Source organism: Anas platyrhynchos, chromosome 3, assembly GCF_047663525.1.
Source record: "Anas platyrhynchos isolate ZD024472 breed Pekin duck chromosome 3, IASCAAS_PekinDuck_T2T, whole genome shotgun sequence".
Taxonomy (NCBI): Eukaryota; Metazoa; Chordata; class Aves; order Anseriformes; family Anatidae; genus Anas; species Anas platyrhynchos.
In genome coordinates, this window is record NC_092589.1 from 48,741,967 (window position 1) to 48,765,146 (window position 23,180).

The following is a 23,180-nucleotide window of genomic DNA, read 5'->3' on the forward strand; positions in this document are numbered from 1 at the left end:
CAGCCTGCGCAGTGTAACTGGAGTTCCTGCCTTCTCTCTCTGAATAAAAAGTGCCGCTCGCCTCCCTAGGCTGAACAGCTGGGACCATCCTGCTATCACATCCCTCCTTCTCCTTGCCACGTTAAAATTAGCACCGCCACAACCAGGCGGCAGTGGAGGAAATGCTCACCCACCGCTTGCTGGAGTGGCGCTTGGAGCTGCTGGTGCCACAGCACCTGCCTCCGAGCCGGGCAGCTCGCGATACCCGCACCTTCCACAGGGCTGCTGCTCGCCCACCTGGCCAGGCAGAAGGGGCTCTGCAGAAATAGCAGAGCCCATCTGAGCAGAGGGAGATGATTCAACAAGGTATTTCAGTCGCATTTTTACCAAGGCAGACAGACTCTCTTGAGAATGTATTTTTAGTGGGCTGAGCCCCACGGTGCTGATCCACAGGCACAGAAACTGCCGGTGGAGGAAATCTGCGGAGTAAATCCACCCTGAGGGTGCGACCAGATGAGATGGCAAGTGCACGTCGGAGTACACTTTCTGTGAATTCGGGGCTCCAGCAACTTTCCAGACCACTTTTTCTCCAGAAAATTTCACAAGGAGTAATCAGTGGCACAAAATGTCCGTTCAGCCCTTCCTGGATCATCCTGACAAATGCCTCACTTCTGGTTTAACAGCAAGTAGAAATAGACTAAGCCAGTACTGACACTGTCCTGCACAGTATAGAATCCTAGACCGGTTTGGGTTGAAAGGGATCTTGAAGATCATCTAGTCCCAACCCCCCTGCCACAGACAGGGAAAGGTACCCAGAAATTAAATTCATTTGGGATAAATCCCAAGAAAGAGCAACACACACACACACACACACGTTATTTAACACAGGTTCATCAGGGATGCATAAAACCTGAAATACTTTCATTAGGACTGGAAAAGAAAACACTATTAATCAGCTTCAGGCTTCTTATTACACAGCGGAAGAAAACTTCAGTAAGAAAAATTTTTAAACACACATAAACCCCCAGAATTTGGAAGAGTTAGCCATAAATATGAGGAAGTGGGAAAAAAGGCAAATGAAAGGGGTTGGGGGGTGGATTATTATTATTTTTTAATTTGCATTCAACAGGAGAAAGATTTATGCATGAGATGCAAATTGCTATGCGTTATTTACACATCTGAAGAAAAACAAATCTTGAATGTAAATGCTTAAAGGGCATATTTTTAAATATGAAAGTGGTAAAATTATTATAATGTTTATAACTCCCACACTGCTAAAAAGACATTAAATTGGGGAAAAATGAGCCCTTTTATTTAAATTACAGAGTCCTCACCAAATATTAGGGCAGAAATCAAGTATAAACATCTGTGTGTTTCCATTCTTGAGAGTCTTTTAGAGCCATTTGTTCACCTTGAAGTAGGGCCTACCCAGAACCTCCCAGTGGGTTACAAACCACAGAGGGCAACCACCAGTGACAACATTTCTATTTCCACTGTGGAATACATATGTCTTTAGCATATGAAGAGACAGAAATGCCCTGACAAAAACAAATCTATTCCATAAGCAGTCTAGCTTGGGTGGTGGGATATATACAGCTTGCAGTTGATTATGGCTAAGAAAGAGCCATGCAGCAAGAGAACAAACCAAACTGAAAGACTGGGAAGAAAGGATTAAGAATGAGAACAAAATGAGATGAGAGCAAGAGATGTCTCCTAGAAGATTCAGCATTGCTTAGCTGATCTGTACCCACTCAACTGTGAATTTTCCAGTTCTCTCTGAAAAATTTAACAGATCACTGTTATCCTAACGCTGCTCAGTCTTTCATGTATTCACTTCTGGAGGGGAAAAGCTATTGTTCCTGGTTTTACCAGGAGAAAAAACAAGGTAAAAAGACCTGGGTTATCTAACCCCATTTGCATGCTTGACTCCTGCCAGCTTCTAAAGTCTTTGATTATCTGCACCTCAAACTCATTAGAAAGCAAAGGTTCTTAGGTGTCTTAATGTCCTTACCACTTTTGGAAAAAACAACCTGCATCACTGCAGACCTGCAGGACCCAATAGCCATGAGACTAGACTCTATAGAATAAAAAATAATAATGGAATTAACACTTCAGCTTGTTTTTGACATTGTCAGAATTGGATGTGGGGCTACTATTTTCCTTCAAATGTCCTATGTGGGAGGACCTTAGAGTCATTTTTCTTTCCTCACAATTCTTCTCCCCAGTGACAATGCTACAACAAGACCTGAGCCACCAAAACCACAATTCTCATAACTGAGAGACGAGACTGCCTACGGCAATTGCCTGTAGGTTCCTCAGCTCATGGCCCTGCATTCACACAGTATAAATTCAGTGAGAGTCCAGGCTGTGTCCAGGAGGAAAAGGAGCCTTATGAGCATACATTTCAGAACCCAAATCAAATATTCCACCTATAACACCAAAAAAATGGTGGAGTGCCTAGAGAGGCAGTGACAGACATTCCCTACCAATTTAATCAGACCAGGGAATTTCTAGTCTATGAGCTGTCAAAATGAAAGAAAAAACAGCCATTAGTCAAGACTACTTGTTTTTTAAAATGTTAGTTTTATAAGTACGTTAAAAACAAGGGAGGAGGCATCCACTTTTCCAGCCAAAGACTCAGCACAGGTTTTTGTGGTTGTGGTTTTTATGGTTATCCACATGGTTAATTCACATCAGGTTTTTGTTGATATTTTAATATTTATGTCCAGATGCCACTGTAAGCATCCAGATGTTTTTACACAGACATCAAAAATGTTTGCATAGCAATTACCAAAAGAAAGTTTGAGGCACTTTCAAATAGCTGAGAATGACAAAAGATGAAGTGGTTTCTGTTACTGGAAGATTTCATTCCTTCTCTCCCTCCCCCCTTTTTATTTTGCTTTTTGCATTACCTTATAGATCCTTGGTTAGCCTTCGAAGAGTGAAACCCAGTCCACCTGCTTTGACTGCCCTGTTTAGGGAGTGCACTAACTTGGAATTTTAGGTTTTGGATGCTAGATAATGCCTATATTTAAAAAAAAAAAAAAAAAAAAAAAAAAAAAAAAAAAAGGAAATAAGGAGATATATTTGCAAGTCTCCAGATTATCTATTCGTATAACCTACAGATCCTTTCTGTCACCACTGACCATATGAAAGTCTAGGTAGTCCTGAGGTTTAAGCCACAAATATTCATCTGTTACTGAGAGCACAGTGAAGGAATAGGAGCTGTTATGTGACTGGTGCCCTTGGGATCATTTGAAGCAGTGGGGCTCTGCCTTCTCACCTGGTGTCACAGCACAATCCCTCAGGAGACTCTGCAGACACCCTTGGGGAACAAGGCAGGCGGAGGGCAAGCTGTCTCTCCATCCTGACTTCAACTGCACCGGAGCGCTGCCGCAGAGATAAGCACCTATTTCATCCCAGCAGCAGCTTCTAAGCATGGGTATGCAACTAAAATAGAGCCATCAGAGCACATTCAGGCTAATTAGGGAATGAGCTAATGCATGCAAGTGTCTGCAGGGAAAAGGCTCCTGGGCAGTCAATGGGCTGAAGTGCAGATAGAGCTTCCAGGTGCGATGGAGCCAGTTTGAGAGGGAGTTAAGAGGACTTGAACTCATCACAAGTTATCCATGCTCTGGCAATTAAGAGACCGCCTCGTGCTTTTCTGTTTTTTTAAGTGTTCTTGTGGGGAAAAATAAAAATAACAACAACAACAACAAAAATCTGAAAACAAACATAATTTGCCAAGAATAGAAAAAAAAAAAAAAAGAAAAAAAAGAAACAAAGCCTTTCTTAATTTTGATAATTATATGCTCAGAACAACCCAGTGGATAAAAAAAAAAAAAAAAAAGAGAGAGAGAGAGAGAGAGAGAGATTGGTCAAATTACCTTACAGAGAGGTCATTTGCTTAGCACCAATGTTCAAAGTGACAATCTAGCTGAGAACTCCAGTTCTTTCTGGGAGAGAAAATAGGCACTCTCGTTCTTTGCACACCCAGAGTGTTTGCTACAATAAATATTTTGGCCCCATAAATAATTAGTGAGAGTTTCATCAGTGAGTTCAGTGGGGCCAAGATTTCCCTTTGGCTGGGAGAGGAGCAGCCATCCAACATGCTCCTGTGAACGCAGTTTGCCTGTAGAGCTCTGCAGAAAGAGAGCTGGGCAGTAAACACAACTGCACAAGCCGTATTTAGTCAGCTACAAGTGAAATTACACCGTAATGTACTTAGGAAAGGATTTTCTACTGGGAAACAAATATTAAAGTGCGAGAGAGTTTGTCAATATTTTCTGTTAATTGACTAAGGGTTGGAAGTGTGTATCTCCACTCCGGGCAGCAGTGTCAAGTAGAGATAGCCAACTGCTTTAAGCTGGCTTGGGTGCCAGAAGAAACATATCTGCAGCAGTGCTATTTCAAACTACCACTCAGTTAAAACTGGTTCAGTCATCTCCCTCAGTTACTCTGTAACGTGCAGTATATTCTGAAGCTATGATCTGAAGAGAAATCACAGAGAGGCAACAGCTGGGAGAACATAAAATAAATTTAAAATAACTTATCAGAAAAATAAATCAGAACTTGCCAGAGAAGTTATTTTCTAGGCACATCTCAACTCAACTTTTTAGCACAACAAATGTGTAAAAGAAGAAAAGAAGAAAAAAAAAATCATCTGATTAGCAACATGAAATTCACGTAGCCATTACTCAGCACTGTTACTGTCAAATGTCTTCAAGAGTCCATAAAATCAAACACAAAGATCCTCCAAATGCAATCTGCAACCAGTAACCACATCGAAAAGAAAAACAAAACAGACCAACGTCTGAAAACTGTAGGTGAGAACTTCTGGTGCTGCAAATCATTATGGTTTCCTTTTCTCGAGTGAAACACCACTCACATATATCAGCTCAGAAAAAGCTATAGAGATTTGCACCAGACATATCCACTGTAGAAAAGGAAGCTCCTCAGCCCAGACCACGAACCCTTCTGAAAGTGGTGATTCTCAGGCAAGCCAGGTATCTTACCCAAATTTATGGCCTGCATCTTGCAAACACACCCATTCCCCTGGAAGCTGTGCTTGCCGTAGCCACTGCCAACGCTGTCCATGAAATGCCATTTTATGATGCTCAGCAACAGAGCCCCATACTTATGCCCTTCACCTTTTGTTGCTTGGCATTTGCTGATGATTAGTCAACAGGACATTTTTTTCCCATTGCACCAGATCATATCTAGGTACGTTTTTGTCTCTGTTTATTACAATTATTTTTTTATTATTCCTTGAAACACCAGGCTTTGATCACTGTCAGGGACTGATTAATGAGAAAGATGGAATTTCCATGTCCTCTGAGAATGCAATCTTTATAACTCCTTTTCAATGGTGTCATCTGCTTGTATCCTACTTTAAGGGCCTTTTTCAATAATGGCCAAGAGATATGGTTCTTGAAATCTTTAGTTGTCATATGGGAAGGAAGAGATATTTGGTCATATATGGCTCATCTAACCACTTGTTCTCAACCTACCATGGCAAGCAGTGTTTGACAAAGGCTCTAAATGCAGAAAGCTTACAAAATCATGGGAAGGATTCATTTAGAAAAGCTCTCTTCCTTTAGTTTATTGTGTTCCTGATAACGAACATTTTTTAGCAACAGAAAATAAGTATTGCTGGAGCACAACTTCACAACTGAAGTGACTGGAGATGCCTTAAATAAAGGACACCAAAGACGCATGGGCTCATCTGCCTTTATGAATCAGGATTACCCTAACTCTTCCTCCCATTTGACTTTTCCACTCATAATAGGGTGGGTGATAATAAGAGGCAGAGGTACGTATGGCTTACATGTATAACGATAAAGCTGCCTGTAGAGTCACATAAAGGGGGCGGAGGGTCACATCTCTAGGTTACAGCTGAGGTCTTTTTTGATCACAAAGTCCAATGGGAAGAATCAATCCTGCCTGTTTCACAGCACTGAAGTCTCTCTTCTGTGCTGTGACCCTCAGGACGAATTCAGCTGTGTCTAGCACTTGGAGCCATGGTGCAGGAGAGGGACCACAGCGCAGTCCTGTGCAAACTCCTGAGGTACAGACTGGGCCACAGCACAGCAACAGGAAAAGAACTGGAAAGGGGCTGCACAGCCTTCTGTTCCAGTTCCACGTGCTTATATTCTTATAGGTACCAAAAGACATTTCAAAACTTTAAAACAGAAAGAAAAAAAAAAAAAAAAGGATAAAAAATAACTTTAATTGCAGACAGTGGCATAAAACCTGGGGCACGCCATCAGCCTTTTTCTACCAGGTAGTAACTTAACTGGCTGGTTTAAAAACCTGCTGCCTTGCCCTGTTAGACTCAATACCTGTCACATGATTAATGTGCCCATGTCTTATTAACTGCTGTGTTACAGGAGCTGCTGTATTCTCAAACACACACACACACACACACACACTTCTCATTCTGAAAACCCAGCTGAAATCACGCTTCTTTGACTGGAGGGTACTGCACCTTCTGACAAAACATCATAAAGAGTGAAGAATTACTGTTTTTCAGTGATCCAACCCATAAATCAATCCTCTCATTTTGCTGCAAGGATGGTATGGGATTCCACAAGTGCTCCCTAAATTCGTATTCAAAAGACAGGTTGTGTCCTCACAAAAAAAAAAAAAAGGGAGAGGGAGAGGGAAAGAGAGAGGAAAAGGGAGAGGGACAGGGAGAGGGAGAAACGAGGAATGGCTGAATCATTCCAGAGCCTGATTGATCTTATCTGGACCTCCCTTGCTGCAACAACAATTTGAGCCTGTAGAAAATTGCCACCTTATCTGATGGGTGGTCCTACCAACTGCTTTGTTATCAGAGCCCAGCTGCACGAGGAAAACAGCATGTGGCATGACCTTGGTATGTCAGCGCCTGACCTCAATATCTAATCAGTCAGATGTCTCACCGAGGCTGTCTCGGGATGCTGTACATGCCCCCTCTGGCACCAAGTCATTCAAAAGATGTTTGCTTCATGCTCGTGTTAGCCCACCAGCACACACACAGTACATCCTAGTGCATCACCACCCTGACTGCTAGTGCTGTGACACTTGAGGCTTAAGGTGCTTTTCTGCAAAGCTTTGATCAGCCTTTCTCCTAAAAGCTGGCTTTGCAGGACTGTAACCCAGACAGCAACAATTCAGCTTCCAAATTCGGCCTCCAAATTCATTTCATTGGTTTCACGTGTTTTATGCAGGCTATACAGCACGTCTGTCAGTGTAGTTAATGTACCTACAGAGCACCATAACACAGATATTGCCTCATATCCAGTAAAAGGAAGAACATGGGTGTTTCTCATACAAACAGGGTGAGGGTTTAATCCCAACTCTAATGCCTATTAGCTGTGTGACTAGGGGAAAACCACTCCACCTCTCTGCTCTGGCTGGAGGAGAGCCTGGGACTCTGCCATCCCCATCTCTCTTGCCTGCTTGATCCTTTTCAGAGGTTGAGGATGTCCAAGAAAATTCCTTTTGGAAGAGCACAGTTATTTCTGTAGCTCTGTGCTGCCTAGTTCAACAAGTGTGGTACAAATATCATGCTGAAAGAGAAGCCTAGGCTCAAACCACCTGATATCATTAGGCAAGCAAGAAAAAAGGTTGCAAGATGCAAAACCCAAAGCACAGAGAAATTAACTATCCAGGGAAGATCAGAGTGCTCTTTCGTGTCATCTCTGAAAGGAAGATGTAGATTTTCTGTTTCAATATTATGGCTTTTCATTCCTTTATATGGGTACATTTATTATACAGAATTTTTAGAGGGCTGAATTTAGAATTAGAATCAAAGGTTTTGATTCTGCTATGCAAAAAGTCTTTGATATGATTCCAATTTCCTTTTCTCCTTTTTTTTCTCTTCTCTTTTTTTCCTTCTGGAAATAACTACATCTTTGTTTGTTTATTCTGTTTAACAGAAAATCTTCTGTAATTTCAGAATTTCTCAGAAAACATCAACTTAATTTCCCAGCCAGCTCTGTCCATCACTTCTGCTGCGTGCAGTGACTGTTAAAAGGGGTCTTTGACATGCTCTTCACACACTGTAACCACACACAAATTCTGGCATATCCATCCACAGGAAGTGTCAGAAAAGGATGGAAGTACATTGCAGAAGATGACTGTCACAAGGTCTCATCTGGGAGTGAATTTATCTATGCAGTGAGTAGGGGCTATGGCAGGAGAGCCCATGCAATGGCAATTATGAGGCAAATCAATGAAGCAGTGCATTTCTTGGGCAAGTCTTTTTTTGTTGTTACTGTTCCAAAATGCCAAAACATTGAATTTCATGGTGCCTGTGACAACCCTCTTGCATTAAGAACTTGGAGACCTACATAAGCCTAGAATTTTAGTCCTTGAAGGAGTTGCAAAGTCTATTTTTAATGCTGGTTTTATTTCCCTGCCCCCCACCCTTTAAGTAACAATAATCATAATAGGAAGAAGAAGAAGACAAAGAAGAATTTGTGTATTTTTGTTCAATTTTCATTCACAAGGTGCTCGGCTTCCTCCTATTGAACTACGGCTGCTCAGAGTCAGCGGACTTGCTCTCTCCTAAAGCCAGTTCTAAACACTGTTAAAGGAAGGCAGATGCAAGGGAATCATTACTGTATTTATTTAATTTCCCAAATAAATAATATTTAACATGTGTATGTTTGGGCTCTGGCTGCCCACAGAAAGGAACCGGGTATGACAATACTTGTGGCTTGGAATAGCAAACCTGTTGAGGAGGATTGCCTGCTGCCGACTGACCGCCTGCACACATAGCCCACCCCGGGCAGCATTCCTGCACTTGTGGGGACGTCACAGCAAATTCCAATCCAAATAAAGCTGTGGAAGAGCAGATAAACAATTGCAACTCCACACGCACAGATGCATATACACAAAAATGTCCCCTTATCAAGGCCAAGATAATAAACCTGAGAATGCAGCCAAGTACATCTTAGTTGTGTGACAAAACATAACAGATTGCCTAGCTTATTATTTGGGAGAAGAAGAACATACAATTAAATAAAACTTGTTATTAAAAGCACCCCCCTGAAAATAGATGTCAAACCCTGACTAGACAAATGTGGTATTTCAGGTGGAAAATTGAATGGACTTAATAGGAGTAATACGAACGGTTGGTCTTGGAAGAGCTTATAAACTGCAAATATTGCTCACTGCAGATGCTAACACAATGATGAATATATCAAAATATTAGTATCAAAAGACTGCTGGAATATATTTGCAATGTTGCATAAAGCGTGAAGGGAGGTAGCTGTCCTTCCCCTGGCTTTACATTAATCTCTGGGTACTGGCTGATAGCAGGGGCCACAAGCACTATAATTAGATTTTGGAAATGTATATAGGGAGTAGGAAATGGAATAATTAAGGTAAGCTATCAGATGCCTGTCCTCATCCTTTTTAAACAAGCCAGAAATATACCCTGCACTCGTTCAGCATGCAACCTTCAAGGGGAAAGGTGTCAGACACTGTAATTGGTAGAACTTGAATGCTGCTATACTGGTGTCCCTTTTTTAAGGAAACCTATTTTCCACACCAAAATTGATCCGGCAAGGTTGTTATCTCATAATGCACACCTAGAGAGGCACTGCGAGGCCTCAGGGTAGAGAATAGCAAGGCACTTAACAGCCTTGGCTGTGCAGCCTGCAGTGCTGCGCCCTGTCTTGGGGAACTTACCGCCAAGGCACACGCTACATGGTAAAATACATGCATATGTATGTGGAGAGTTTGGCTTTTGCTTTAAAATATAGGGGTGAGGCAGTGAAAAGGTGCTAATGATACAGCATCCAGCCGAGTCTGACAGCCAAACGGGATGTGCATTTGCTTCTCCCTCTGGGGGTGTTCACAGGCAGGACAGCCTCTGCCCTCCCACCAGCCTGGCACCTCTGAAGGGCGTAATGGCTTTTATTTAATTATCTTTTCCTCCTTAAGCAACAGAGAAGAGCCAGAGAACTTAAACAAATACACACACACACCAAAAAAAAGAAAAATAATAATAAATATATATATATATATATTGGTATGGAAAATTATTTGACATCATTCTTAAATATTTAAAGGACACTGTCTGCTGGTTTGGAAATCCAGTGAATAATTTAGTACTGTTTGACAGAATATCTTTGGGTCAATTATTCAGTAAGTGGATTAATACATTCTGACTAAAACAAAGCACATTGGGTTTTGGCGGGCATATCTCGTTACATCACATATTCCATGTCACATTACATTGCAGAGAATGCCAGCACAATCAAATGGTGCAACTTGACTTAAACAATGCAATCAGAATAATTTCCAAATATTTTTCAAAAGCTTCCTGTTCCTGACTGTTTCTCTACCTGGTCTGTCTATATTTATCTGTCTAAAAAGGAAAATAACACAGCCAGAGATCTGATCAACTTCTAAAAAAAAATATCCAGATAGAAACTGCCAGCAACTCTTGACCTCATTATAACCCTAAGTATCTTATCTATACCAAACACTTTAATTTTAGAATAGCATCTTTAAAGCCCCAGGGGAAGAGAGAGAGCATCTCTTGATGCTTGACAGCAATTCTCTAACACTGACATGGTCCAAAAGAGATATTCTTATCAAATCCTTCTGAAGAAAGCAGCTGTAGTATAGGATCTCAAGGGCAATGGGGATACAATACAGGTTAAAAAAGGAAGGATCCTTGGGATTTCAAGAGATATGTAGAAGCCTTCAGAGGCAGCAGCTGTCTCACACCAGAAGGAGTTTTACAGATAAAACTCAAATGGAGGTTCCTGCTCATGTTTCAGATCACCGACAGTCACACCTCCCTCTCCTGTCCTCCTACTTTCCATTCTTCCCCAACATGCTGTTAAGGAACAGGTGGGACTTCTTTCCAAAGCCCTGGACTGCAAGAGGGTGGTAGGATGTAGGGGAGAGGGAGAAAAGGGGAGGGGGGAGCTGTTATAATTTTAGTAAAACTAATTAAAAGTAGAAAATTCTATTTAGTTGAGAATTTTCAGATTGTACTTCTACTGGAATAGGATAAAAAAAAAAGTCAGTAATCTCATAACTTTACTGTGAAAGAAAATATTCCGAAACCAATTCTATGTTTATGCATTTTTTATAATTACAGCATGAATATTGCAAGACAGTGTAAAACCCAAAATCATGCTGTGGAGGACAAATACTCAATTTTATGGGAGTGATCTGAGTATAACATGATATTTACATCATTAAAGTGAAATATTTCAGCAAAAAGTTTCCCTTCACTGCAGTCAGCATTTTCTGATCAAAATGTTTTACCAGCTCAAAATTATGAAGACAGATATGCAAATTGCATCTGAAGGCCTGAGCAAAATCAGAATAAAAAGCACAAGAAAAATGAAAGATGCCTCTTCCTCTACTCTCATAACAGAGATGCTAAGGCCTTTCTTATACTGTATGAAAGTGCAGATCCTCTGAAATGAAGAGAGTTGCACCCTTGTACCCTTGCTGCAAGCCAGAAGAAAATTTCATTCTCCAGCTGGGTTAAACAAAATTCTCCACGCAGCACTTCTAGGATGTCTTTGTCATCCTACGATATGCTTTGACCAGGGGCTGCTTTAGCACAGCAAACAGCACATCTGGGAAGAAAAGGTGAGTTTTCTGAACACTTATTAAGGATGACTCAAAAGGAAATTTTGTTACTATATGTGTGAATGGGAGCAGGGATGAGGTCAGGATAAAGCCCCAGAGAAGCTAGTAAGATTAATCGTGAGGAGTCCCAGGAGGCTTAGTTCAGACCAGCACAGAAAACTTCCCATACTCACACACAGTGTTTCTAGGCTACCCAAACAGTTCCATTTCCCTTCCAGAGCTGCAGGAGGGTAAGTCATCATCATGTTTCCAACACAAGGCCTACAGTCCTGCCTGCAGTCCCGTGGCTCAGAACCACCAAGGCCACAAGTACATTGGCCTGTTCCTGCTCTTCAGGACCAGAAGGAAGGTCAAATGCTACCAAAGAGGGGAAAACAAACAAACAAAAAATGACTGAAAAGACTAGAAAAGACAGGACATGAAAATGGGCAGACTCTTACTTGCATCAAATTTTCTTACCCTTTTTTTGTGCTTTGTGATAGGGATCACAGTACAGCCCATGGTGATACTTCACCCTTGTCTTTTCAGGTATTCAAAGGAGTTTTCCCCATTGTGTTGACTGGAAAGTAGAGGCAAAAGGAAAGGGACTGATGTAAGAGCTTAGTGGTTAGCAGCACCAACCTGCACAGTTGTGCACGTCAGCACTGTTGGGTTGCAGTGCCTCCACCAAACAAACTTCCACCTGCCAGAGCCCCCCGAGAGCTCCTTTGCAGTAAGGTAAGAAGCAGCAAGCACTGATGAAAAGGTACAGCCCAAGTTCCCCTTTAAACTGTTCAGTAATAAATATTAATATTAAAACCCCCGTAACCACCTAAAAATGCATCACATCAAGGCCCCTATCCTTGACTTTTATGCACATAACTTTGCTCTGAGTCAGCCTCATTAAGCCTAGCTGAATAATTCGAATTCTCAAGTGTTTGGAGGGGTGAGGAATGAATAAACAAAGCAGGAAGCTCACAGATCCTCCTCACATTTTTAAAACATGTACTTCAAAAGAGATATTACAAAAAAATATTTTAAAGACAATAATGCAATAGACTGAGATGAGAAAATCTACTCTACAAGAGCCTCCAACTTGTGTTGCCAGCCACCTCGCTTGATATGGGGCTGCTGCAGTATAGGGAAATGTAGCTGAACAAATCAGTTTGAAATTTCCTAAATTCCGTCACGTCACACTGAAAGGAGATAGCAAGCCATTTTTCACACAGGGTTAAATATATATACACATATAAATGTATACGTGTGTATATATATATATATTTGGAGCCTTCTACAGGCATAGCAAGGACACAGCCAAGCACCTTGAGTTGTGCCGGTCCCAGGGCAATGCCACCAGCAGGTGTCATTGCGAGGTAGCACTGAGGGCACAGGAGTGTGTTTTGTTCCCCTTAGCCCTGATGGAAGGAAACAGGCTGGAGGTGGGAGATGAAGGGGAGAAGAGGGGACAGAGCCCAGGGGTTTTGTGCGAGGTCTGTGGTATTGTCCAGGGGTGTTGTCAGCAGGGCAAGAAGTAAACTGCATCACTAAGTGCACGAAAAGAAAACCTAAAGAATTAATCTTGATATTGCCCCAAAGTGAACGCTTGTTGATGCTTGGCCATGGGGAAAAAAGGAGGGGGGGGAGGGGAGAGGAGGGAGGCGGAGATGGAGCATTACCAAAAGAAAACAAGAGCATGCATGTAAACATTATTCCAGGGTTTTTGCAAGCCTTGCAGGTAATGATTTGTTTGCCAGAAGCACGGGCAGCCTCCTGCCATTTTATACACACAGCACTATCCCTTTGCAAGGACAAAAGAATCAAGGGGTGAAAGACCGGAGTCAAAAATAAAAGTGGCTGGTTAGATGACTAATTCAAGATATGAAAAATGCCTGCTTTGACTAATAGCATTAGTTTAAAAACTATGGGTTTTAGACTTTATTACTTTAAAAGTGTCTGAATATCTAAGCTGGAAAGCACAGTGATGAGCCCAACTATTTCCTTTCACTGATGCAGGGAGAACTAGCAGAGACTATGCCTAACCTCTTGAACAGCAGTAGGAAATGGCCTCTCAATGCTATGAGCTTCGTGCTCTTATCTTCTGTTCCTTAGCTACAGGACATCAGTTAGAAAGATATCCAGTCCTGACAAAAGGCATTTCAATTCCACAGAAAATAAATAAGGGTTTTGTTTTCCCCCTCAATGTACCTGATTTTTTATTAAGACATTGTCCTGTTAGTAAGTGTATGTTTTCTGCCTCCCTCATTCAGGAAAGTACTTGAGTGCTTTTTCAAATAAGGGGTGGATATGAAGCACACATTGAAGTTTTTTTTCACAAACAGGAATCTCATTTCTCAACAAGCCCAACATCCTTTGTGTAGATGAGGTTCAACCTAGCAGGATCTGCTGAGATCAGGGGAATCAATTCCATCTTTCACTGGTACACAGGCAGAATTGGGGCTCCATGCTTAATGAAAGCAAAACAAATGCCGCTCTCTTTGGAAGCAAAGTTACACAGGAAAAACACTTAGGAAGAAACATTCCAATAAAAAATAACTGGAAAAGATCAAAGAAGCAGTCATGGCTTAACTGACACCTGTAACTTTATCTCTTTCTCTAGTTACAGAGGAAGGAGGATTACATGAATGGGGGCATACTCCCAGCGGGAGGAAATGTGGCATTTGACAGGTGCAAGAAGCCAGTGAGTTATGGGATATGTAGAACAGAAGAACCATCTATTTTCTTACAAACTGTTCAAGGCTCAGTCTGTAGAAAATCAGAAAGAGATGATTAAGATTGAAGTGAAAGACATGGATTTTTTTATTTTTTTTTTTCAGGATGAGGGTAGAGAGGGAGAATATCAGTAAGGAAAAGAGCTGAGTTGGAACTGTAAATCCAAATTTGCATTCCAGTGCTATAAAAGCATGGTGGGACATTATGGCATCTCTTTAATCATGTAAATGAGCTCGAGGTTGAGTTCTACTCTTACAACCAGAAATGCCTGTAACATAACATCACGCATGTTCAGAACACCGCAGGCTGTCTAGTCTACTGGAGTCTGACTAAATAGACCAGTTTTCTTACTTGTCCTTAAATTTTATCATCTCTTCCATGGAGGAGGAAGAAATGGCCACTAATAAAAACACAGAATAGAAACAACTATACCGACAGCAACGTGAGGCTCTAAACAATGCATAAATGTACAACAATACCTCATGTCTCCAAGAGCTGTGTTGAGGAGCCTTGGCCAGGCTGGGGGCTGCACTCAGTTTGCCCCTGCTCTTGGTTTGAATCTGGCTGGTCTGTACTTGTGCTTCTGTTGTTCAAGTGAGAGCTTGTGATGGTATAAGCAGAAATATTTCATTATCTCTTCTGCCGTAGGCAACTGCAGCTGAGTGCAAGTATATTCCCATTAAGTCATGTGCATTAACTGTGTGCTACTAGTAGTGAAGTAGGAAACTACTACACAATCTCCAAATCATTTTATTTCTTTCTTCCCATCCTCCCCTTACTAGGAATGGATTGAAAGGGCAGCCTTTTTGCTTTTTTCTGCTTTGAAAGGGGAAGGAAATGGCAGCTTGAAGCTGAGAGCAAGATTTCTCCACAATATAAAACCATACACTGCCTCTGATGTGAAAGGAACTACGCTGATTTATACCCACAAAGACTGCGTCTCTCTAACGTACTACATATCCTATGCTAGTGCTGCACCAGGTACTCAGCTGAGGTATACAACAGCCTCATTTTCCAGCGCTCACAGTACTGTAGGGAAATGTTTCTTTAAAAAAAAATAGAAGCAGACATTGTAATTCCATTGTCTTTCATTACGTGGCTCTCACAGTGAAGACAAAAGTAACACTCTCATCAATGTCAACAAGATCAGAATATGGCCCTCAGAGAATATTTCATATTGTTACATCTTTTCATGATTTCAACAAAATTTCATTCCTGAATAACAACCCCTGGTTTATGATAGGAAATAAGTGCTCTGTCACACCCCAATAATTAGAACATCACAGGCAGAATGTAAAACCAGGCAGTAAAATGACACTAAGTTTCTGGCAGAACTTGGAGCCACATATAAACCATAAACAAGATGATACAGACAAGACATAGTTGTACTCCTTCTTTTCAGGGAGTCTGATAATAGAAAGGTCAATGCCTCAGGATAAAACAAAACACTAAAGATAAGCTCATGTTGGAAAGCAGTTACATTTCCCCGCTTTATATTCAGACAGTAAAAATTTCAGCACAAGGAGCTTTGGCCATATGCCTCTCTTCGTATATCAGGAACTACTTAAAACACACTGGGAGCTGAATAAATCTCAGTGAGGTGACTATCGCTGACCATATGTGATGAAGAAGGAAGAGTCTGCTGTGAAATGTGTTTTCTTTCCTTTTTTTTTTTTTTTTTTTTTTTTTTTTTTTTTTTTAGAAACAGAGATGAGCTTCGTGCTTTCAGCTTCTTGCTAAGCTAGAGACAATTTCTTAAGCAGAATTCTAAGAAAGAGGAAGGAGGAAAGGCAGGAAATATACCATGAACCACCCAGAGCAGATAAATATTCAGACCCAGAGCTGCAATGGAAACTGAGGTTTCCACCCATTGCAGCAGAAAATATGTTTCTCACATTGCACATCCATAAATCATTGTCTAGAAATAAAACTTTTAAAAAGTAAATTCAAAAACAATTTATGGTCTCCAGACAGGTTAAATCAAAGTGATACTCGTGTACTCAAGCAGAGAAGTGTGTAGGTTTTATAAAAGATTAAAAATATATATTTTGCCATGAAAATGAATTACTTGGTAATAAGATATGAAACCCACTGCAAACTGCTGATTTCAGTGTAGGTCTGAAATGCTCAGAAGGCCAGGCAAAGTCCAGCTCTGGATTAAATGCATGTGTGGTCTCTGCCACTTTCTGGTGAGCAGGGGTCCAAATCCTGAAATCACCAGTGGGTAAGCTCAGAGAGTCAAACCAAGGACCAAAGAGCCTCTGACTCGCCCCTGCTCAGCACACTGCTATGACCATTCACCCATACAGCAGCTGGGGGAAGGTTTATTTGCTAACAGGACCCAGGAGAAAGTTTACAGCAAAAGCATGATAGGAGCAACACATCAGACTGTGCTTTGGCACACACAGCTTGCAGGGCCACCCTGTATTCCCCCATGGCAGCTCCAGTTCAGGAGTTATTACTAATATTAACTTTTTAACCTAGTTTCTTAAGGAAATGAGGCTTAGGCAATCATTTTGGCTGGCTGGTTTCCCTAATAATTTTGAGCCTACTAACCAATTTCAGCCAAGTGGAATAGAGGGACAGAGTTCTCAAAGACAATAATGTTCCTACAAGTTTTGTAAAAACAGTTGTCAAGAGGGAAAAGGCAGAACAATGAAAATTTATTCCCTGCTAAGGGAAAAGTTGCAGTGTGAGGTCATCATTTATACAATCCACACGGAAAAAGTCTGCTACAGATGCTGTCAATACCAAAAGTTCAGTAGGCACTTACACTTTCAGAGACTCCAAAGTAAACTGGCCTGGAGATGCAAGCAACTGGCTTCAGGCAACCCAGCTTCATTAGTTTCAGAGCCTGCAGAAACTCTCATGTCCCATCTAAGTACAAGTGTCATGCTGACTCACACTGGAAATTCCCCATACGATACCATTCCCTGTGACATTTCCTATTGTCAGAAACTGCACTGGGTCCTGAAACTCTTCTCACAAGAAGCCAGCCACAAAGGATTTCTTTCAAACTACTGAGGCTGTGATTATTTTCCTTAATTACCAAAAGCTGGTTGTTAATTCTTCTGTTTTTCAGCCTACCTTCAGCTGTCTCTTTTTTATATCAGTCAATAGTTGCAACACATTCTAACACTGATACTATCAGCAACACCTTTGTAACATTCCCCTTGAATTCATTATCTACTTAGTGCAAGAATGATAATGACCCATATCTGCTATATCAAATGGATGGTGTGGGCCTCTGTGTATTCCTAGTGTGTGTAACCCATTGCTATGCATCCACCACCACCTAGAACTCAGAAGAAAAATAAAAGAGCAGATCTGAATACCTGAAGACCTGTATCTGGGTGATGCCACGATTTATCTGGTGGATTCCACTGAGCTTGCTTACATTTTTGTCTTCTGAAGAGTTAAAATCCAACACGTGAGGGCAGACTTACAACACCAGTTTAGCAGCCCCCTTTTCCAGAAAAAAAAGTTTCATTTAAACAACAACAACAACAACAAAAGAGAAACAAAACCTCATCAACATCTTGCCTAGCTCCTGTTGAAAAATACTTCTCTTTGAGAAATCCAGGACATTCCTCTTTGCATTAATTGCCAGCTTATTAGTGGAATGAATGTTGCCAGTCTTTTCTCAAGCTGCTTAGAGGTGAAGAGCCTCTTTCTTTCCCTTTACCAAAAACAACAACAAAACATCCCAAGAGAGAAGAAAAGAGAAAAAGGAAAGGGAGCTGCTGAGAGCCAAGCTACTTATTCATCTTCAAACATTGGTTTCCATGGGAATAAGTTCAGTTCTTTGTGGAGGCTGAACAGCCCCATGCATACTAGGTCTAATGCCTCCAACATTACATTTGTGTGGTCAACTTTCCTTTGGCCTCCTCTCATCCCCTTCTTCCTCATCCCTGCTCAGCAACAAGACTGGTATCACAAAAATAAAGAAATCATTCAATAAATTGGCTGAATTAGGTTTGCATCAAAGCCCATTGAAGCCTTTCTACTGCCACCAGTGAAACTTGGATGAAGCCCTCACAGAATAAAGCACAGTGACTTCCAGTGAGCTTGTCAAAATGGTTATCCAGCCCTCGTTTGACTCAACTTTTCTATTTGGATGGTTTCTGTCTCATATTTGTCCTTTACCTCTGGATTTATTTATTTTATTATTATTATTTTTATGTCCCTTTTACAGCTCTCTAGTGTTTCTCAGTTTTGCCTGATTGTGTAGAACTTCCAAATCTGGTTATATTCCTGCTTAAAAGTGAATCCTTACCTGTACACCAGGAAGGGCAGAGGCTCACCAATTGTGAAAATGATAACACATAATACATCAGTATCTATACAGATACTGAAAAATAGATTTTGGATGAAGCTTATCTTAAATCAAGAAACATCTTCCCTACATTGAACTGCTTAGAGATTCACCTGGTTTAGTCTTTGCTTTAAATCAGGCAGGTGAACAAATCAACATGATATTCCTGTTAGAGTGGTAACTAGATGAAGACTAGATGACCTCAGGGTTTAGCAAAGAAAAACTCATGGTCTGTGTACTCTGTTTGATCTGACTATGATAATTTCCTAGTCCTCTAGGCCTCTTTTAATCCATTTTGATGTATTTTTTTTTTAAAAAAAAGGAACTGTTTATAAATCCATTACTCAGAAGCTGCCATGCAATCCATTTTCATACATTAATCCTCATCATTTTGCTGTCATGATTTTTTTCCTATTAGAGGGATAAAGTGAAAGCATGTTTTCAGAAATCACTAAAAAAATATTTAGCACTTCCTATTGCTCAAGTTTCAAAACTCCTCCTTCTTAAAAGCTTCTAGGGTCCAAAGTTTTTTGAAAAAAATAACAAAAGAAAAATATACTAGAAAATCATGAAAGCCATTCACAGGCTGTCAGGACTATCCTTCCTTTATAAGGATATTTTCTCCTTTCAGATTTGGAAATGTATTTTCTTTGCAAGACAGAGATGCTGATGGATTTTCAATTTTTAAATCTAAGATTAGGTCTAATTGCCTAATTTGCTTTACCCATCCCTTAGAAAACTTATCTGGAACTGTAGCATTTTATACAGTAACTGAGGATGTGTGGCTTGAAAGAAGCTATTGAAGTGCAGAAAAATTGATCAATCATTTGATTGTCAATTCACACATCAGTGAATGACAGCCAGAGCCATTTTAGTCTTATCGTTCCTATAAGAATGTTAGCAATTCAGGCCAATGAAGATCCATTGTGATAATGGAAGTAATAATAGGAGCTGCTGCTTAGACCATGTGCTAGCATTCATGGTGGTACATCATCTCCCCTTGTTCACAATAGGATGAAATGAGAAGGTTATTAGAGACATACGAACAATAAAGTTACCATAAAAACTACTTTCTAAGGATACAGATTTCAATGGTGCAAGCACATTTCTTTCTTTCTCCTTAATTTCAACTCCTCTGAGGCCTTTTGCCATCTTCCCACTACATTTCAGTCTAGGTCACAACAATGCAACCAGCAACACCTTTTCTTAAGAGTTTGTAGTTATGTGTTGCAGGAAATCAGATACACTGTATTATTTCTCCAAACAAAGAGGGAAACACAAAGCCAATGTTTGGAATTTGCCAGATCTAACCAAAACAGTTTCAGATACCTAGTAAGAAAGTAAGAGCACTCAAAAGTGCTGTGGATGCCTGAGGGCCGTGCACATTGAGCTAAGTACAAAATTCCAGGACATTCTCAAATTTTGAAATCTCCTTGCCCAAACTGAGCAAGCTGAAGCAATACTTTATAGGGTAGTTCAAATCCCTGCTACAAAGCCCTCCTGGCATGGAATCATATGTAGCTATGTATTCTGTAAAACAGTTAGAAAACTTAGTTTTCATAAAAACATAGTACTAAGACTAAGTGATTTGACATATTTGACACTTTTAATCATAAATAAATAAAAGTACAGAGGGCAAGTAGAAAATTGAAAGGCAGGTCTCAGTTCTGTTATTCTTTGGCCTTCAACACATAATAATCCAAAACTGAGAAGCACAAACATTTTGTAAAGAGAACTGCCATGAATCCATCAGCTTCAATTCAGCATGGACACACTGGGAGGTAATAAGAGGGGTTAATATGGTGCACTATGATAAAGCTACCATAGGAAAAGCAATCCAGGACCCTCAGAGCACAATGTCTGATGAGAAGTTGTCACTGAAGGCTGAAAGAAAGCTAGGAGACCACAGAGGACATTTATTGATAATTCACTGCTTTGGTTATAAGGTGACATGGGAATATAGCATATATGGTTTCACATTGCATTTGTTGTGAAAATATCCAACCCAAATTGTTGAGGTTAGAGTTTCACTTACTTTTTAGACACTTTCACTGAAAACATGAGGTGCTCAGAACAGCTGGAGTCAGAGGATGATGTGTGCATGTGGCCTGCTTCAAAGGCTGAGTTCCTCATCTCATCCTCATCAAAGGATGAGTTCCTCATCCTCAGTTCCCCCTCACTGCCACCAGTCCAGGGCCATGGCTCACTCCCACCCGCCACCCAAGCTGTCCTGCCATTATTCCCTCACCAATCTTCTCCAAACTGAGGCAGGTTAGCCTTCTGAGTTAAACTAATACCTCTGTGTTAACCTGGCTGTGCTTGATGTAAATGGGCCTGAGCACGATCAGGGGAGCAGTTCATCAGAATACCTGGAAGGGATGGTAACATCCACTGAGGTTTATGAGGAGGTGGTTTAGTAACTTCCCAAAACACCACAGATGGAACAAGGAGCAGAGAAGCGTCCCTGACTTTAGACATAGGTAGCCTTTCCAAAAACAGTAAGGAGGAGTAGGATGAGGTGCTACTTGTTCCTCGACTGTCGACTTAGCAGTGCAAGGGGTGCTTCCCTGAAAGGGGAGACCTCCATGCAGCTCCTTCACCTATAGTAGCGGATGTCAACCAGCAGAAATAAGGGAGAGAAAAAAGTATATGATCATGCCTATACTTCTAAAACCTTGTGGTCAGGATATTCCTCCAAAAGGTTGCATGCCTGGGGTCTAGTCTATGGCTGGACCAAAATTCAGGTTAAATCCTGACATTTCACCATGGCAAGTAGTCATTTTTGCAACGAATAAATAAAACTATCCACGTTTGTTCAGCCTTAATTTTTCCAGTTTCTATAAATCATTCCAGTTCCTAATATATTGTGTCAGTATATTCCAGACATAAATTGGTGAGGACAAAATCTTACACTTATTTCACAAAGGACAAACATTATCTCAAAGGATGTAAAATACAGAAGAAACTCTGTAATTGGAAACTTCTACTGCCTGTGCAAATTTATGTCACAGAGGAAAAGATCTGGACTCTTTCTACAATTTAGAGTTAAAATTTTAATACCTTGGGTTTTTACTTTGATGATTGTGTCTTGATTCATCATATTTTCTCTCTGTAAATAGCTTGTAAGCCAGAAATTTCTGCAAGGCTGTCAACTTTCTCAAATAAATCTTTTGCCTTTTTTTTTTTTTAAAAAAAATCTTATTGATTTGTTTTCCGGAAGTATTTTCCTTTTTTTCTAATGTTTTATTTATCTACCAGTGTTCACATTTTTATCCCTAGAAACCTTTTCATTTGTTTTCTGTGTTTATTTGTTTTTTTTCCTTGTGTGTTTGTCTGCAGAAAAAAACAACAACTTGCATTTCAATAGCAATACTTTATACAGCTGAACATCCCAAAGTGCTTTACATTTAATTACACACTCATAGCAAAGTGACTATATGACAAATGTGGCCTTCGGGATCTCCAGGAAGGGGAAGGCTTGCAAGTCTTTCACAATCAGACCATTGTGCACACATATGCGGCACTTTTCTTGCAAATGAGTAGCACTGCAGACTCTGTATGTGATGCACAGGAGAGAGCTGTAAGGAAATGAAAACAAGAATAAAAAAAAAAAAAAGACTTTTTTTTTCTGAATTTTTTTTTTTTTAACACAGCACTACAGAAGGCAACATGTAATAAAAGACATGAAAAGTTACCTTGCATTTGTTTTGTCTAGTTTATGTGCTGTTCTATTTCTAAATAAATATATAATAATGTGATATAATATATATGTTATATTGTATATATATATAGTATGTTACATTAGGATAATAATATCACATAAAACATAATATAAAATTGTATATTTGCAAATAAATATATGTCATAAGTGTTTTTTTCTTTTGTGACAGTTTGCAGAATGGTTTGCTGCTCGTTAAATGATGAACAAGGAAGCAATCCATAAAATGTTTGCTGCAGAACAAATCAAAAGGGTATTTGAAAATCAAATCATAGTTTTAATAATAAAATTGTCTCATTTTAGCCTCATATATCTTATTTAATGAACAAAATTAATGAGGAGTGTATCTAAGATGCATCATTTTTATGACTGCTGCAGAAATTTTCAATGATTGTGAAGTCAGTAGGAGGTGCCTTTGGTCATATGATAACTTCAGCAGTTATTTAAGAATTTAAACAAATTATTTTAATTTCTCATCCTGAGACATTCAACTGTCTGGCAAGTGGCAGCCAATTCATTTTAGATGTCTGCTATAGCAGCTTTCATTTGCTTTAGTCAGATTTTCTTCATAGCTGTTTTTTGAAATAACTGGACAAGAGAAAGATTTAATCTGAAGCTGTTTTGTAAATATGAGTAATAGTCATGTATTTGTTACAGACTGGTATTGCGGGATTATCTTTCTCATTTTACAGATTAGAAAATCCTGGCAAAATGGTCTGTTTAATTTTCTTAACCAAATTAATGTAGAATGTCTATGTCTATGCCTAGAATAAAATCCCAGTCCAGTGCTTTATCCATGACATTACTGTTTCTCAATGTTCTTGCAATGCTTAACGTCAAAAATGTTGC

At 40.1% G+C, this 23,180-nt stretch overlaps 1 protein-coding gene across 27 annotated transcripts in view; it reads right to left on the reverse strand.

Moving 5' to 3' along the window:
• Positions 1-23,180, reverse strand: part of QKI (QKI, KH domain containing RNA binding) — a 449,819-nt gene that overhangs the window by 96,231 nt on the left and 330,408 nt on the right. For 3 of the 27 annotated variants that reach the window (XM_072035869.1, XM_072035868.1, XM_072035870.1), the window contains one exon: positions 21,972-22,191. The exons of 23 other annotated variants lie outside the window; for them this stretch is intronic. The gene's annotated coding sequence lies outside the window, so the exon portion shown is untranslated. Of the gene's footprint in view, positions 1-12,048; positions 12,149-21,971; positions 22,192-23,180 lie in introns of those variants that run through there. One more of the 27 variants, XM_072035849.1, reaches the window with a different exon arrangement.